The 17,118-nt window shown below is 41.2% G+C and overlaps 1 protein-coding gene across 3 annotated transcripts in view; it reads right to left on the bottom strand.

Moving 5' to 3' along the window:
• TEX2 (testis expressed 2) overlaps nucleotides 1-15,123 on the bottom strand; it is a 120,114-nt gene extending 104,991 nt beyond the window's left edge. Inside the window, exon 1 of one of the 3 annotated variants that reach the window (XM_048817746.2) lies at nucleotides 14,951-15,123. The gene's annotated coding sequence lies outside the window, so the exon portion shown is untranslated. Of the gene's footprint in view, nucleotides 1-14,779 lie in introns of all 3 variants that reach the window. The other 2 variants (XM_048817745.2, XM_048817744.2) reach the window with 2 other exon arrangements.
• Between the last annotated feature and the right edge of the window lie 1,995 nt (nucleotides 15,124-17,118).

Here is a 17,118-nt window from a genome sequence, read left to right as displayed (position 1 = left end):
TTCTTTTTGCGGATACAGACTAACATGGCTGCTACTCTGAATCCTGCTGACAAAGCGCTCCTTCGGGAGGGGTTAACACCCCTGAATGACAAAAGTTTTGCCAACAAAGTGCCAATGTAGACAAACCCCAAGTTTCTTAATGTAGGCTAGATCTTCCAAGCCCATTCTTATGCAAAACTTGCAGTCAGTCATGCAACAAGGACCAAAGAGGTCCATCAGTGGGCCTTCTTGTCTGAGGATTACTCACAAGAGTAAGGGTTTGCAAGCACTGGCCTTTAAATATAACCCAGTAGCAAATCATTAATGTTTTACTCTTAAACAATATATCTATTTCCAAGTAATGTTCCTTTAGTTTTTAATTCAAAATGTGGAACATAAAATTCTTAGACTAGATTACTATAAACTCGCAAAGATATATAAAACTCAAAACTACAGGTAACTAAGCACTTTGTAACATTAAAAATGCTCAGACAATTAAAAACAGGATCTCTCTACGGGCACTCCTTATTGTTGCTAATCACAACATATAGTTTTAAGACAGGAATTAGATTTTTTTTTTTTAAAGTATGTTACAGACATGATTAGGCACAGATACTAAAATAATTCCAAATATCTTCTGACTGTAATTTGTTGTTTAGATGAGAAATCTGAAATTTTCTGGTCCATTGTCATATGCCTTTATTATACAAGTTTTCAGTGCTTTTGAACAGTGCTAGTTTAAATGACGAGGTGCTCCAACAAGGAGGATAAAGCCAGCCCTGTGGAGGACCCAAATAAAGTATGACAGTTTAACAAGAAAATTAAATTTGTGGTAAAAAAAATTCAAGAGTCTAAATCTCACTGAAAGCAAATCTGATCTATCAGATCAGGGATCCTGTCTTTTTTAGTGGGTTTGTAAGTGCATATTTAATAGACTTGACAAACAATGTAAAACCACGATATGAACTTGGGATTTAGACAACATTCCAGACATCAAACTGATTTAGCTGTACTTATGATTCCTAATCTTTTGTATTGGTAGTATTAGAATTGTTAATCGGTCCTGGTTGCAGATCAGGGCTAACATTCAGCTGCTACCTGAAGTTAGTGAAAATCTTCAACTATAAAACGTAACAGTTACTAGTCTAAATTAAATGCTAATGAAATCAGCAGCACAGTTTGACCAGCCCTATTCAGTTTTTAGGAGTCATCAGGGGAAGTTAATAGACCTACCTACCAGTCTAGGTTTGTTTATGGTATCCATCACAATAATATGAGTGCTGTGGTTCACACCTTAGCATAAACTAAGCCAGGGGAGAAGACAAGATTCTGAAGAGGAAGCTCAGGGGAACCAGTAGATATTGAACCAGTCTTCAGTACTTACTTTGCCTGAAGATTAAAGTCCTCTATTGTCAAGCACTCTCCACTATCAGCAAATGGGGTGGGATGTTGAAGTTCAGAAACAATGCTTATTCATGAAAAACTGCTGCCCTGCCTGTCACCCAGAAAATGATATTGCTTCTTCCTTATGAACCAAGAAAATACATGATCTTTAACACCTTCCCCCAACCCCCACCCTAGTATCCTAAGTAAGGTGGCAGAAGTGGTAGCAAACTATCAGAGACAAAGAAAAAGTAGTTTTCATCCACTATTATCAATATGCCTTGTACAATGTTTGTTTGCTAGCTAGTTTTAGCGTTCCTCCATTGGGCCCCAAGTAACGTGACTAATGTGAAACTCCTTTCATTTACTGTCAGTGTTTTTCTTTTGTATCTTAGTATTAAGTCTATTTTGTTTCAATAATCTGCCCATACTCCATAGTTATTTGTTTTATTAATTCTGAGATAGGAATCTTTTTTATGCTGAAATCAAAATAAACCATTAGTACTGTCTAATACTTTTGGGAGAGAATCTTGTATATAAAAAAGAGTGGTGCAAGCACTCTGTGGACTAAAGAGACCGTGGGCTCCACTCTTAAGAGACACCACTGAGAAACCAAAGAGCACAGGGCTGAAACAACCGTAACAACTGGAGTCATTACAAAGACAGTGCATTTTTTTTTTTTTTTTTTACACAGTGCATAATTAGCCCATGGAACTCCTTGTCACTAGACAGGATTGAGGCCAAGAGCTCAGTAGGATTCAGAGAAGGTTTGGACGCATATAGATAAAAGAACATCCACATTTATGGTAGATAGCAATTTTTTAAAAAATGCAAATAAAAACCAAATGTTTCAGGGTATAAACCAACTGCTAGCCAACAGGAATTGGCAAGAAACTTTCCTAGGGGCAGATTATTCCACTACAGGTTTCATGCACCTTCCTCTAAAGAAAGATGCTGGCCCTGTCAAAGACAGGATACTAGACAAGATGGACCAATAGTTGGAGCGGGTATGAATTTCTGTGTTCCGTTTGTGTGCCTTAACTTCATGTTTTAAGCAAGGTGTGGGTTAATAGCCTTAGGACAGTGAGTTATACTAGGAGATATTACAGTTCAATGATAGGCTAGGGCACTTGCATAATAACTTCTATTTCCAAAAACATTTTTGTATACTGCATGTTTATTGAAAAGGCAACATGGTGAAGGCTGATTACAGAGTATCTACCAGGTGCTGAGCAGGCTCAGCTCCCACTGAAATCAACTGGAACTGAGGGTGCAGCACAAGATTTTAATACGATCAACACAATAAACCACAGCAGCTAGCTATCTGCATTTGAAGGACTGAACAAATGCAGCTTTGCTATCCACTTGGAATAAATAGGTTCAAATTATGAAAGACTAGCAGGCACTATTGCTCATGACCTGACTGGCAGAAATCCTCATCGTCAAGATGATAATTATTGTCGGACTCGTAAAACCCTCCCACCGCTCCCCTTTCTCAATGGCCAGAGCACTGGTGACATCCTGAGTGGAGTTTCACACCATAAGCAATTACAGCAGCTCCAAGAAGAAAATTGCAATGGTAAGGAGAGGGGAAGCTATGTTTTCTTTCCTGCAACTGTTGCCCTCTTCTCTCAGCTACATGATCCATCTCAGCATGGGTCTTCTCCAATACAAGCAGAGTCAAGAAGTTAAAGCTAAAATTAAAAACAAAGCTCACTGAAGGGTTTAAATAAATTAGATTCTTACTGGAGTTTTCAGCACTCACCAAATGTACTCTTGCCCTTCAGGTGAAGAGGTGGCTTCCAATGGGCAATAATGCTTGGAGCTACATAGCCAGCCATTTTATGCACACACTACCTCCTCCCTCAACTCAGAGGGCAATTGTTTTCCACTGTATGTCGTAGCTCCAGTCAAATACATGTAAGGTACAAACATATAGTGAAACAGATCTAGATCCCCTTATTTTACTAGAAAATGGACCTCAGCCAGCATAGAGAGCTACTGTCCAATCCTCGCAAATCAAATCACTCCTCTAGGCTGCTACATTAAGAAGATGCTCATATTCTGAATTCTGACTGGCTACATATAGAGCTGTAAAACTTGTAGGCAGATTTCATTTTGCAAATGTTAATCAGCCTAACAGTCTCCATGAACTAATAGTGGACAACTATACAGTTGAAAATAAAAGAGGGTAGGTGGGAATATGTATCCTACTTCCCTGTTTGTCTGCAGAAGTCACAGTACAATAATGTATTAAAATCACTGTTCTACTATTTAAGATCAGCTACCATGTATGCAAGTTCCCTGTTTCCCCTTCACAGACAATATTTTATAACTAGTCTAATTTGAGACTGAACCTGCAAAGCCTTACTTGCACCAACAGTCCTTACTCATATGATTTGCCACATTCACTCATTGGCAGGCACCTTGGGTCCAATCCTGAGAAGTACTGAGCCCTTCAACTCTCATTCAAGTTAGCGGCACATTTGGCACTCAGGACTATGTAAGATAAGACCACTCATACATCTGCCTGTAAAGCGCCATGCAGATCTACAGTGCAGGAAAAATAATCAGTATTACAAGAAACTGGGTCAAACCTAGGGCCTCAGCTACTTGATAGCTTCCATCCGAACTAATACATCCCACTGATTTTCTTCCCCTACCCCCAGTAGAAATACTATGTAATAAAACAACTAACTCTTTCTCAGTACTGCTTTAATGTCTTGATTTGCCTGGCAATAAGTTAAACAGCAAAAGCCACCAGATGGACTCCAAGGGCAATATAAAATAATTGTCTTAGATCTACATCCTGCCTTGTTCAATTACCCTATGTATATTATGCTGGTCATTCAGACTTTGATACATATTGCCATGCATGCAATCTACCATAAAATGTTCTAATGTAGAGCTCATAAAAATTACTCTATTTGATAGATGTGCTGTTAAAACTATCCACTCATACATCTCTATGCACCAGGTGTGTGGCTGTTTCTACAAGACTATTAATTGCTGAGCCAAACTGTGCACCGGGGGGGGGGGGGGGAAGGAGGGGGTTGTGCACAGGTGGCACCAACAGTTGCCTTGCAGCACCAGATAACACAGCAGCACTGACTGACAGCTGAGGATGTCATCCATGCATTCTCATGTCTCTTTGACAAAGTCCCATTTCCAACAAAACAAGAAGATATAAAAGGGAAGTGAACAGCTCCCCCCCACCCCCCTCCCCCCTTTTTTTTTTAGGGGGAGGGGAGACTGCTCATGGAATACAGTAACTTTCACCTCATATCCATCACAAGTCAATAGTGACTAAAAGTGTAGTGTAGGCGATGGAACAGCCATCCTAAATATAATAACTAAGTTTCTATACAGTTCTTAGTAAATAGTGACCACAACTGACATCAGTCCTTCATTGCCTCTTCAAAACCATGAGATGTGAATGGACCATGCAGACTGAACTCACTCCTAAAAGTGGCCTTGCTAGGTCACCAATAGGCATTTTGCCTAGAAGGTGTGGAAAGAAAGGTTGCAGTGCCACTACCCATGTTCATCTACAGAATGGGTACCAGAGAACTTGACAGGGCTGTCAAATCACACGCAATATATTCACTAATTATAATCACTATGGAATCTAGTCACAAGAAGAAGTAAAAAAGAAGCACCAAGGAGAGAATAAAAGGCAAGGTCACTGGTCAGAAGTAAAGTAAGTAGCATTCAAGATACAGGGGTTTACTCACAGTTAACATTCCTACAGTTAAGCATCTGTTGGCATTTCCATTACAAGCCCAGATCCGGAGTTGTATAACTTGGCCATTTAAAAAACAAAAACAAAAAAAGGTCTGCCCCAGGCTGAAAGTTGGCATATAGTATCTCAGATTTGTAGGGGTTGTTGTTTCTTAAGTATTAATTTAGCTCTGCACATTTTAAAGGCATAGGATGGCAGAAATAACAGAAGTTCTTACAGTTAAATACTGTTTCTGCTCTTATAACTGTGGCATTTTAAAAATTAGTATTTTCAGACAATTAATCTATATGGCCCCGATCCAAAGAATTGCTCTGCATGGTACGTTAGCGTGCTTATAACATCTTATGAGACACTGACCACCCTGCAGAACTAGGCCTATTGTCACCAAAAAGCAATGAGCTATAAATGATAATCACTTTGCACGCAGAGCTAGTCCTTTTCCTCTAAGTATCTTTCTTGTGATGCTTTGGAAATTATGAATAGAATAACTGCACTGTTTTAATATATATTCATAAAATATAGTATAATGGTATTGCAGGGACAGTTATGGTATTTGTTCTGGATGTTCTTCATTGTGTTCTAAAAGACACAATGAAACTTTTATTAATAAACATTTTATTCAACTCACAGTCAAAGGATTAATATTCAATCATAGGACTATTTCCCTTTCATCCCCATTTTTTTTAAATATTTCAATGTAGCCATGAAGTCATAAAGTAAAAAAAAAAAGCAAAAAGGACAGCCAAAGAGCTATGGAAATTCAGTGTAAGAACTGCAAAGCTCTTTACAAAGATTAACTTATCAGGTCTAACAACCCAGCTATGAAGACAGCAAGAGATACATAAGGATCATTACATCCACCACTGAAATGCATTTACCCCTGAGGTGAAACCCAAGCAACACCATGCAACAGGGTTGGGACAGAAAGTGAAGAACACCAGTCAGCTGAAATTGCAGGGGGACATTAAGGAGGCAAAATGGAATTACCTGACCTGGAATGTGGCCAGGCCATTGTGGGCTAGAAGTGCTCCACTTAAAAGAAAGTTCGTATGGTGGCAGTGGAGTGTGTTTTTGTTTTGTTTGGAGGTTTCTGTATTGTTTTATTTTTAAAAGGACTCAATTGCCTGGACCTTGGCTTTAGACCTCAGCCAGAGGATGAATTCTTCAGTCTTTAAATCACAGAGATATGTTTTGGTGTTCAGAGGGGTTTCTAAAGAGTGGACAATCATATATATTATAAACTGCAAATCCTAGGCAGAAAAGGGTGAAAAAGGAGTAAATCCAAACCCAGCTTGCAATCTTCATGCTATCTGGTTTCAGTATTACATATGAAATATTCTTTTATCAAATTAGCACCATTCCAAGGATGTAAGTATCTTTTCCCGCAAAGCATAATTCTTCCATCCGGTCGCCAAAACAGACTTTTTAATTCCCCAACATTAATTCCCATTTCTGAATCATAACAGAACAAAAACTACATTATTGCATTACATTATTAATTTCACACCATGAGTTCATTTCAGATCATGAATGATAGGCTACATTTATTAAAGTAATAGTACTTTGGATGGAAGGGGCTAGAAGTACAATTTCAAAGCACTTCGCAAACATGAATCAGATCTCAACAATTCTGCCAAGAGGGTGTGAATCATAATTTAAACTAAGGAAACTTGCCCCAACTCTGGAGATAAGCCTAAAATAGATCCTAGTTATCTTGACTCTTAGTCCTCTGCAGCCACTAAACCTTGGCACTGAGAATTATTTAGCACTATGAATAGGGCCCTATCAAATTCAAAGCCATGAAAAACGCATCACCGATCGTGAAATTTGGTCTTTTGTGTACTTTTACCCTACACTACGCAGATTTCACAGAGGAGACCAGTGTTTCTCAAACTGGGGGTCCTGACCCAAAAGGGAGTTATGGGGGGCCCCAAGGTTATTTTAGGGGAGTCATGGTATTACCACCCTTACTTCTGCGCTGCCTTCAGAGCTGGGTGGCCAGAGAGCAGCAGCTGTTGGCCAGGCGCCCAACTCTGAAGGTGGTGCCCTGCCAGCAGCAGCACAGAAGTAAGGGTGGCAATACCATACCAGGCCACCCTTACTTCTGTGCTGCTGCCTTCAGAGCTGGGCGGCTGGAGAGCGGCAGTTGTTGACTAAGCGCCCAGCTCTGCAGGCAGCAGCAAAGCAGTTAGGGGGGCAATACCATACCATGATATCCTTACTTCTGCATGCTGCTGGTGGCAGCTCTGCCTTCAAAACTTGGCTCCTGGCCAGTAGCCACCACTCTCCAGCTGCCCAGCTCTGCAGGCAGGCGCCACCAGCAGCAGCACAGAAGTAAGGGTAGCAGTACCACAACCCCCCGGCAACAATCTTGCGACCCTCCTACAACTCCTTTTTGGGTCAAGACCTCTACAATTACAACACCGTGACGCCGAAATCATGAAATTGACCAAAATGGACCATGAATTTGGTAGGGCCCTAACTATGAAGTGGACCCTTTAGCAGATTTATGTGCAATTCCTAAGCACAGTAGACATTTTCAGGTCTTTTTACAAACTCTCTTAAACTTGACCCATGCCCATCTTGGGATGGCCTCAAATTTACAACAGTTTCCTTGCCCAGTTTCTTAAGTGCCATGGGAATAATCCTGCCTTGGCTGGACAAACAGAACCCCCAATAGTGATGGTGATGATAATATGGTAGAAGAGTGGCAAAGAGCCCATCAGTAGCCATACCATGCAGACAGTGGATGGCAGAATGAGGTCAAACAAACCCAGTTCATGAAAACTATTAATCTACACCAGCGGTTCTCAAACTGTGGGTCAGGACCCCAAAGTGCATCATGATCCCATTCTAATGGGGTCATCAGGGCTGGCTTAGACTTGTTGGAGCCCAGGGACAAAGCCCAAGCCTGAGGGCTTTAGGTTACAGGCCCTCTGCCTGAGGCTGAAGCCCTTGGGCTTTGGCCCCTCGACCTGGGGCAGTGGGGCTTTGGCTTTGCCTTCCACGCCCCCAGGTGGCAGGACTTGGGCGGGCTCAGGCTTCGGTCCCCCTTCCTGGGGTCCTGTAATCATTTTTGTTGTCAGAAGGGGGTCATGGTGCAATTAATTTTGAGAACCTCTGATCTATACCACCCTTCTGGGCTTTAAGGGAAAAATGCCAATGTTTGTTATATTTTATTATCTGTCCTTCAGAGTCACCTCTTCTCATCTAAAACACTGACCCAGAGAGTAGTATAGTGGCCTGTATTGTTTTCACAGCAAAACAATATTTTAAAAGAATTAAGGTGCAATAGAGAGAAAGAATGGTCTTGTAGTTAACAGATAGGGATGGGAGTTGGGAGATCCAGGAGGGGAAGAAATTGGGGATTAAATTGCCCTCTTTTCCCGTCTTATTCTCCTACTTCCTCCAAGGTAGGAATGAAACTCAAACCAGACCTCTAGATCTGATCTGACTACCACCAGACTTGCATAAGTTTAGATCTCAACTCTGCAGGTTAGGGACTATCTCTGCCAAACTACATGCAAGACTGGCCCTGTTCATGACTTCACAAGAAACTGTTCAACCATCCAGCCGCATTTTGTTCTCAAAGAATTTTCTGCTCTATTTCAGACTTTTCAGTATCTTCTCGTTGGGAGAAGACTGAATATGGTCCAGCAATAATCCATTTGAGACATTTTTCAAAAGCAACCTCTGACCTTGGGTATCTCAAGTTTTGGGCACCCAACCTGGGACACTTGGACTTCATTTTCAGGGGTGCTGATCACAAACAACTCCAATTAAAGTAAATGGGAGTTCACATGCTAAGTAACTGTTAAAAGGAGACCACAAAGCATCAGATTAGACACCCAATACACGCAGACACTTTTGGAAAATTCAGCTGTTAGCCTCTAACAGCCTCACTCTACAGCACCAAACTGAAGAGGAAGAAGACACACCTTAATTATTTCACTAAACAATTAGACATGTAAATATGGTACTATGAAAATGATCTGATATACCATGCCAGACATACTTCGATTTTCTCACAAAATTTTTGCAGCATTAGAATGCTCAGAATTTATTGGAACTCAATGCTAACATAAAGTAGCTCTGTGTCAGAGACTGCAATATGGTTTTGGCTCTTCTGGGAGAACTTAAACATAATCTCCAGTAATTACTTTCACCTGCCAGACAATAAAAATTTTTGCTAGTTTGATTTTATTGTTAAATATTAAAGTAACTAAAAAATTTTTGCATAGGTATATCACCATCTGTAACATAGGGAAAAAATTAGCATTATGAACTTATAGTTAGCATTTAATATTGTGATGTTTATATTGAAAAGCAAAAAAAAAAATCTTTGCAGAGAAGGGAAAGTTTCTTCCATCTCTCGGGTGACTGACAGCCCATCCTGACAATCACTCTCTTTCCGCTCCTGGCTGTCCAAGAGCTTCATTCCATCACATATTTACAGTATGCAAGATGTTGCCCCATTTGCTTTCAACTCTATTCTAAGAACAAGGGATTTAGAAAAAGAGGCATATAAGGACACGGAAAGTTGCTAACTCCTGTTTTAAATCAAATATATGGAGAGGGGGAGGGTAAAAAAAACCTGTGGTGGTTTCTCTAGCAGCTTTGATTTAAGGATCACAAGCAGATAAAGTTAAGTATCACAACATTCCATGTATTATTATTGCCATGAACAAGCTAAGGCATACAAAGATTAAGTAACTTGGGCTCCTCTGACCTTCAAAATGTTCCCATTCCCAGTCTAACCACTATGCCACAGTCTTAAACTGGAATGGGATCTTAACCAATATAATCCAAAAAAAAAAAAAAAAAGTTTCCTAACTTTACTGATAAGAGCTTCACTTTAAACCAGCATTCTTTTGGGTTGTCAGAATATCTAATTATAGAGATAAACCCTCTGCTTTAAACCTATTGACTGTACTACGTTAATGGCAGAGGCTTCCACGAAAAAAAGGGAATAAGTTCAGTCGGACTTCAGCACTTTCCTGAATCAGGGTCTTTATCATGACAGGGTTCAGAGTAGCAGCCATGTTAGTCTGTATTCACAAAAAGAAAAGGAGTACTTGTGGCACCTTAGAGACTAACCAATTTATTTGAGCATAAGCTTTCGTGAGCTACAGCTCACTTCATCGGATACATTCAGATGCATCCGATGAAGCGAGCTGTAGCTCACCGAAGCTTATGCTCAAATAAATTGGCCTTTATTATATAAATACTTGAAAGTTCTCATGTTTACCTCTCTATCTGAAAACTGAAATAGTTAATTCTGTTCTACAGTCACGTGGTGGAAAGTCAATCCTATTGCTCTCAATAAGCAAGCTACTGTAGTCAACAAACACAGCATCACTTAATCAATTTGATATTTCTTTGTTACCCAATAAAAACTAATATAAATGTAGAAAGGAAGGAGGAAAACATGTACAATACAGTGACCAGACAGATAGCTAAACAAGTCTAAAATGCAGGTTTGTTTGAAGCAGCTGGATGGTACAAAACCAGACTCAAATTCCAAGAAAGCTAACTAATCATTTCATCCTACTGAGGTAGTTAATACTAGGTGATTTATTAAATGTGGGATTTTTCTACTAAAGTCTTAAAAACAAGTGTTAAAAATATTCTTTGTCATTTCAGAGATTATTGCACTCTCCACTCCAGAGATGCCAACATCTCAATGGAGCCAGGTTTAGGTACATATAAATGTTACAGGATCAAAGGTGCTTATTAATGTAATTTCCTGTTTCCACACACAAAGTAATAGAGAGAGAGTGTTAAACTGAAGCGATCAAATCAAGTGACCGTTTTCAGGGGGCGTAAGTGAAAGTTTAAGCAAAAGAAACCACAGGTTTAATATGCAGCTGAAAATTTTAAATCTGAAAAGGCCAGATAGATTAAGGCCTATGATTAGCGCCATATAAATATCAAAGGAGCTAAATTTACAGCTGTCATTTCTCCATCACAACACTGTCATTTTGCATTTTATATCCAAGTGGTGGCAACATGAATAAGGTCAGCTGAACATACAGAGTTGCAAGTCTGGGATCGCCAAACACTATTAAGAGTTATACTAGATCAAGGTTTAGACTTTCATAGGGAGCCCTTTCCTTAGATGGAAGAGTCTCTCACTACCTATAGGGCTAGAGCCAACCCTGCCCTCTTACTTCCTTCATCTGCCCTCTGAATTACAAATCCTAACACTCCTGACCTGCACTATATTCAGCTCCTTCCTAACAGTTTCCATAAAATCCTTCTGCATTTCCATCCTTTAGTCTTGTCTTTCCTGCTGAATACGCAAATTAGAAATCAGTCCCTCCTAGAACAGTGTATAAATACAAGGGGTGTCACTGAACTAAGTTATTTTTATTGTACCTCTCTACTCCTACATTACCCTATTCACCTTTCCCATCAATATACTGTCCTGCCTGAAGCACCACGTGATGCTGTACAGCTTTTTAGAAGAAAAATGTGTTTTGGATCATACCATCTTCCGCTCAAGCACTCTGATATCCTTGAGAGGCATTCACTAATTAAGCCGGCAAACAACCATCATTATTTCATCTGTGGGAAAATGGAGGTGCTGAGATTTGAGTGACTTGCAAACTCAATAGTGATCCTGGGCAGCAGGGCCAAAAGCAGAATCCACATCTCCTGACTCCCAGTCTTGTAACCACTAAACTATGCCTCAATAATAAACTAATTTTGTTTCTCCTCCCTCCCCAGGCCTGCTCCTCCAACTATTCCATCATATTTAAAATCCCACTAGGTCTCAGTTCCATTTTTACCTACCTGTATCATATTAAGGACTATGACAGAATGAAGTTTGGTCCTTCAATCTCTGTAGGATATGTCTGCATTCTAAATCTCACACGCACCACTTTAAACACACTGGGGCAGAGACTATCTTCCTCTATGCTGGCTCGTTACTGGGCTCACAACCGGTCCTCAGTACGTCTCACACAGCTCAAAGTTGTTGGCTTTCTGGGCTTGCAGCAAGACTTTACCTCTTTTCCCAGATTTCACCTAAGGGGTTGAATGAGTGGAGTCCAGATGGATTGACAGAGTCACAGTTATTGATTATCAGAAGGCTTTTTAGCATATAATGTTTATAAATCTAGAGCAGTAAATATTCACATCTAACGAAGGGACGCAATTACACTTTTCCCTAATCATTGCCCTTTTCAGTAGACTAATATGTTGCTACATATTTCTTCTGATGTTATGTTCTCTTCGCTGTCTACCTCCCTTCATTTGTTCCATATTGCTCTCTTCAAATTTCAGTAAAGCCCCTAACCCACCTTACTGCCATGTAACATATCAAATATTTCTGCCCATAACGGTATATATCACCTGTCTCGCTTCCTACTCACTACATCTTTTTATCTACATCACCCCACAGCTGTCTAAACAGTTGTGTAGAGAAAACTAAATATTTTATAGTAGCATTTGAAACTCAAACACAGACATGGTAAAAATCTGAATATGAAACTAACTATAAAATAGAAGTGCAAGTGACTTCTTTATCCAAAAGAAATAAAAAATAAAGATCATTAATGTGTTTTTAAAATTCATTTTTAATAGTCTAAGATGTATGTATTATGTAGTAAAAGTTTGTTTTTACCTATTGTAGTTAATAGTGTTCATTAAATATTCTCCCATATTCTCTATATATGATAAAGCATATGTTTACTTTGCACCTGAAATGTCAAATTTAATTATATGATTCAGATGAGAATAGTTCTTAGCCCATGACAAGAGTCAAGTAATACTACTACTACGATTTTTTAACTTGACAGGAAGAGGCAGATTTAAGCCACCAATCAGAACCATTCAGACCACTGTACCACCATAGAAGCCCATTGAGGGGTCACCCAAATGGATCAGCTTGCAGAATAAGGTCTTAAAGTCAATCAAAACACGTGACCCCCCTCTTATATTATGGCATATCACAACAAACACTTAAAGGCTGACTTCTTTATTCCACAAAACCTTAATTTTACTTTCTTCTGCTGAAATTAAAATGCTTATACTTCTCAAATACTCTACTTTTAGGGTGAGTACTTGATTGCTCTTAAAAAATAATCTGAAGTTACACAAATATTTTCACTTTTTAAAGTACATAAAGTTTTTCTAAATTCCAGTTAATGTTATAACTTATTGTATAAAGCAAACCAGTGACATTGTGGTTGTTTTGTTTTTTTAAACCACACAAAAAAGATCATGAAATTGGCATGTCTGGAGACAAACAAGTATGACAAAGCATTCTAATAGGAAGATAGGTTTTATGGATTGGGATTTTCAAAGGTTATTAAGAGAGCTAGGCACTCAATTTCAACTGAATTTCAATGGGAGCTGGGCACCAAGCTCCTGCAGGCCTCTTTGAATCCAAGCCATAGTTCAGAACACATTTGTGGATGAGGTATACACTGGCAAGAAGTTTAGACCAAACGTTTAGAGGGAACTTTGTTATATTTTTTTTTAAGTTGCAAAATCCAATTTTAATGCCAACTAGAATAATTTCCTGGGATTTAAACACTGAATATCAATGGAGAAAGAACACTAACATAGCAGTACTGAGAATTAATTTCAGGAGAACCAGAAGGCACAACAGACAAAGCTTACTTTTCCTGAACAAACCGAGTAAAGCACTAAAACAAAAAAATCCATCAATACTGAAGAGTAAATTAATTTGTTCCAAGTTTCAACAATGATAATTTGAAGTGTTATTAACAGTAGAGGCCAGGAAACTTGTTTTTAAGATAGGATAGTTTTTAAGATTTAAATAGTGTTCCTGTCAGGTTACATATCCACTGAATACTAGTATCAGACCAGATTCCAATTTCAGTTACATTGGCAAGTAAATCAGGAATAACTCCACTGACTTCTGAATCTGAACTGATCAGAATCCAGCCTAACAGGAAAAAAAATGGCAATCCTGATATATCTGACCAGAACCGCTCATTGCTCACCCGAAGCCAACCACCCAACCCCGCTTAGTATTAAGTGGAAAACAAAACAAAAACGTGATAAAGCACCGTTCACTAAGTCTGCTTTCAGCTGTGGCATACAGGCACGCAGCGTACGTGCCATTAAGTACAGACCAACGTAATCTATATCGGGATGAAAACTGGCTGTTCTTCAAGTAGTCTCTCCTGTTGCGGCTGGGGCTGTTCCCTGCATCGCAGGCTGGCTACCTGTGAGCTTCAGCTACTACACGCTACAGAGACAGACATGCTACAGCCTTCCTCCCAACTCCACTGCTGCAATCAATATGCGTGTCTCCTACAGGAGCAAGGGGACAGGCAACCTAGAGCGGTGGATTAGGCTGCCTCATGGCAAAAGGGGAATTTTGACGGGAAGGTCACGCCTCCAACTCCCACCTACCTCAACCACGTTAAAGTCCCCTTGACGGTCAGCTCTCTAGACGCCCAGCCCAGAGCAGATCCTTACAACAATCCTGACAGCCAGTGACCCCAATACAAGCTCTGTTACCCAGACTCCCCCAAACACACACCCTGGCGCCGAGCCCGCTGCCACCCCAGTCATCGCCCTGTCATCCCAATAAATACCTTGCTACCCAGAGCCCCCCCACGAGATACCCTGCCCAGCCCTGCCCACAGGGGCAGCTGCGTATCCCCCCCTGCGTAGGCCCAGCCAGGCTGCTGCTACCTCCGAGGCCGAAGGTCTCCTCCTCGCCCAGTCCCGGAGGCTGCCGGGTTCCAGCGCCTCAGCCGGGGCTCTGCAGCAGGCGCTCCCGCCGGGCAGGCTACAGCGGTGGGAGCGGGAAGGAGGACGGTGGAGAGCCCAGTCCCGGGCTGGGGCCAGCCCTGCCCCTCCTACCTTATCGCCGGCTCATGGTACTGCTCTGCCCGGGGTGTGGGTGGCTCCAGCGTCGCCCTGCCCGCTCCCTCGCTGCCAGGCCAGCCCCGCGCCCCAGCGGCGGCAGAAGCAGGGGTGGCGGCAGAGCTGCCTGACGCGACGCGGCCAATCCAGGCTTGGCAGTGGGCTGGGCCTACCACGGCGATTAGCTTGGCGGTTAAAGGCACAGGGGCCACGGCGCGAGGCACTCCCGCCGGACGCGGGGCCCCAGTGTATGGGCGGGGCTGGCGGGGAGCGGAGCTGTGTTCCAGTGTAGTGGGGTGTATATGGGGGGAGCTTGGATCCAGTGTAGTGGGGTGTATATGGGGGGAGCTTGGATCCAGTGTAGTGGGGTGTATGGCGGAGGGGCTTGGATCCAGTGGTGTATGGGGAGGGGAGCTTGGATCCAGTGTAGTGGGGTGTATGGGGAAGGGGGCTTGGATCCACTGTAGTGGGGTGTTTTGGGGAGGAGTTTGGATCCAGTGTAGTGAGGTCTAGGGGGGGGCTTGGATCCAGTGTCGTGGGGTGTATGGGGAGGGGAGCTTGGATCCAGTGGTGTATGGGGAGGGGAGCTTGGATCCAGTGTAGTGGGGTAACCACACAGGAACTGAGAATGGACAGATTGCCGCAGACAGAGGAAAAGACTGGTAGGGAAGGGAATTAATTCTATACAGAGAAAGGGAGAGAAAAAGGAGGGAGAATAGCACAGAAAAGACTATTCTGATGTATTAATCTCTGCAGAGCTTTCCCCCTGCATCTGTAGACCTGGGTGAAGTGTTAAATTTGGGGCAGGGACTGTCTGCTATGTGTTTGTGCACAATGCAGTCCCAATGTTGGTTGGTCCCTAGCCATGACCATGATAAACAATAATAAAAATTCAACTCAGATATTTTTGCATATAAGAGTATGAAGCTAGATTTGCCAGAATTTGCAGTTTCTCATTACTCTCAAGTGTTCAGGGAACGGTCAGCTGTCTGTGAAAGTGTTTGCAAATCCTGAACTGTGGTAGGAATGATCATTTGTTCAAATGATCTGTACACTAGTGTCTTGTTTAAAAACTTTAAATCATGCAGTCAGCAAGCAGAAACACAACTTAGGGCTTGTCTACATGGTGAAATTTACCAGCATTACTATACTGGTATAATTACATTGCTATAGTTATTCCAGTATAACTCCCTGTGAGAACACTCTTATTTCAGACTGAGTGCCTTTTTCCAGTTTAGTTAATTGCATTTATACCAAAGCAACATAAGCTAAACCAGAGAAAGGCACTCCTTTTAAAATAAGAGTGTCCTCATGGGAAGTTATACCAGTATAACTATAGTGACTCATTATATCAGTATAGTTATGCTGGTAAATTTCCCTGTGTAGAAAAGCTCTAGGTCACTTTATTAGTGTCAGGTCAAAATGGCAAATTTAATTTACTAACTGAAATGGGATATGGAAACATTGCAATAGTTTCAAACTGTCTAGTGCAAGCTATTAATAAGGTCTTTTAAAATACACTTTGACCACCTGTGAACATTTCTAAATCTTATTAATTGTTATCATATAACAGTAGCACCTAAAGATCCCAGTCAGGGATTGGGCTCATTATGCTAGGCACAGTATTGACATAAAGAGAGAGTGATTTTTTACTATTTCAAAACCAAATACAGATAGCATTCAGACTTTTTCTTTACACATCAAGTGAATTTTAGTGCTTGTAAAAAGGGATGGATTAACAGCCTGGAGCCTGCAGACTAGGATATTTACATCACTACATTATCTGAGTATATTTAATGTATTTATCCTCATAACACCTGTGAAGGTAGGAAAGTGTTGTTATCCCTACTTTTCAGGTGGAGAACGGAGGCCCAGATCCAAAGGTATTTAGGCACCTAACTCCCATTGAAATAATTGGAAGTCTGGCATCTAAATACCTTTGAAATTCTGGGCCTACATGACTTTCTGGAGGTCACAGCGGATATCTACAGCAGAGCAGAAATTGAACACAGACCTCCAGAGTCCTGACCCCAACCTTACCAAAAGGCCATACCTCCTCCCCTCGTACCACCATTGCCTGTTCTGTGGCAAGTTTCCCACATGCTGTCCTGACATTATTCTGCTTCTAAAGAGACCAGCTCTCTGAATAAGAGGGTATTACACTC

The sequence above is a fragment of the Caretta caretta genome, chromosome 14 (genome assembly GCF_965140235.1).
Source record: "Caretta caretta isolate rCarCar2 chromosome 14, rCarCar1.hap1, whole genome shotgun sequence".
Taxonomy (NCBI): Eukaryota; Metazoa; Chordata; order Testudines; family Cheloniidae; genus Caretta; species Caretta caretta.
Note: the sequence above shows the minus strand (reverse complement) of the source record. Positions and strands in the feature narration are given on the sequence as shown.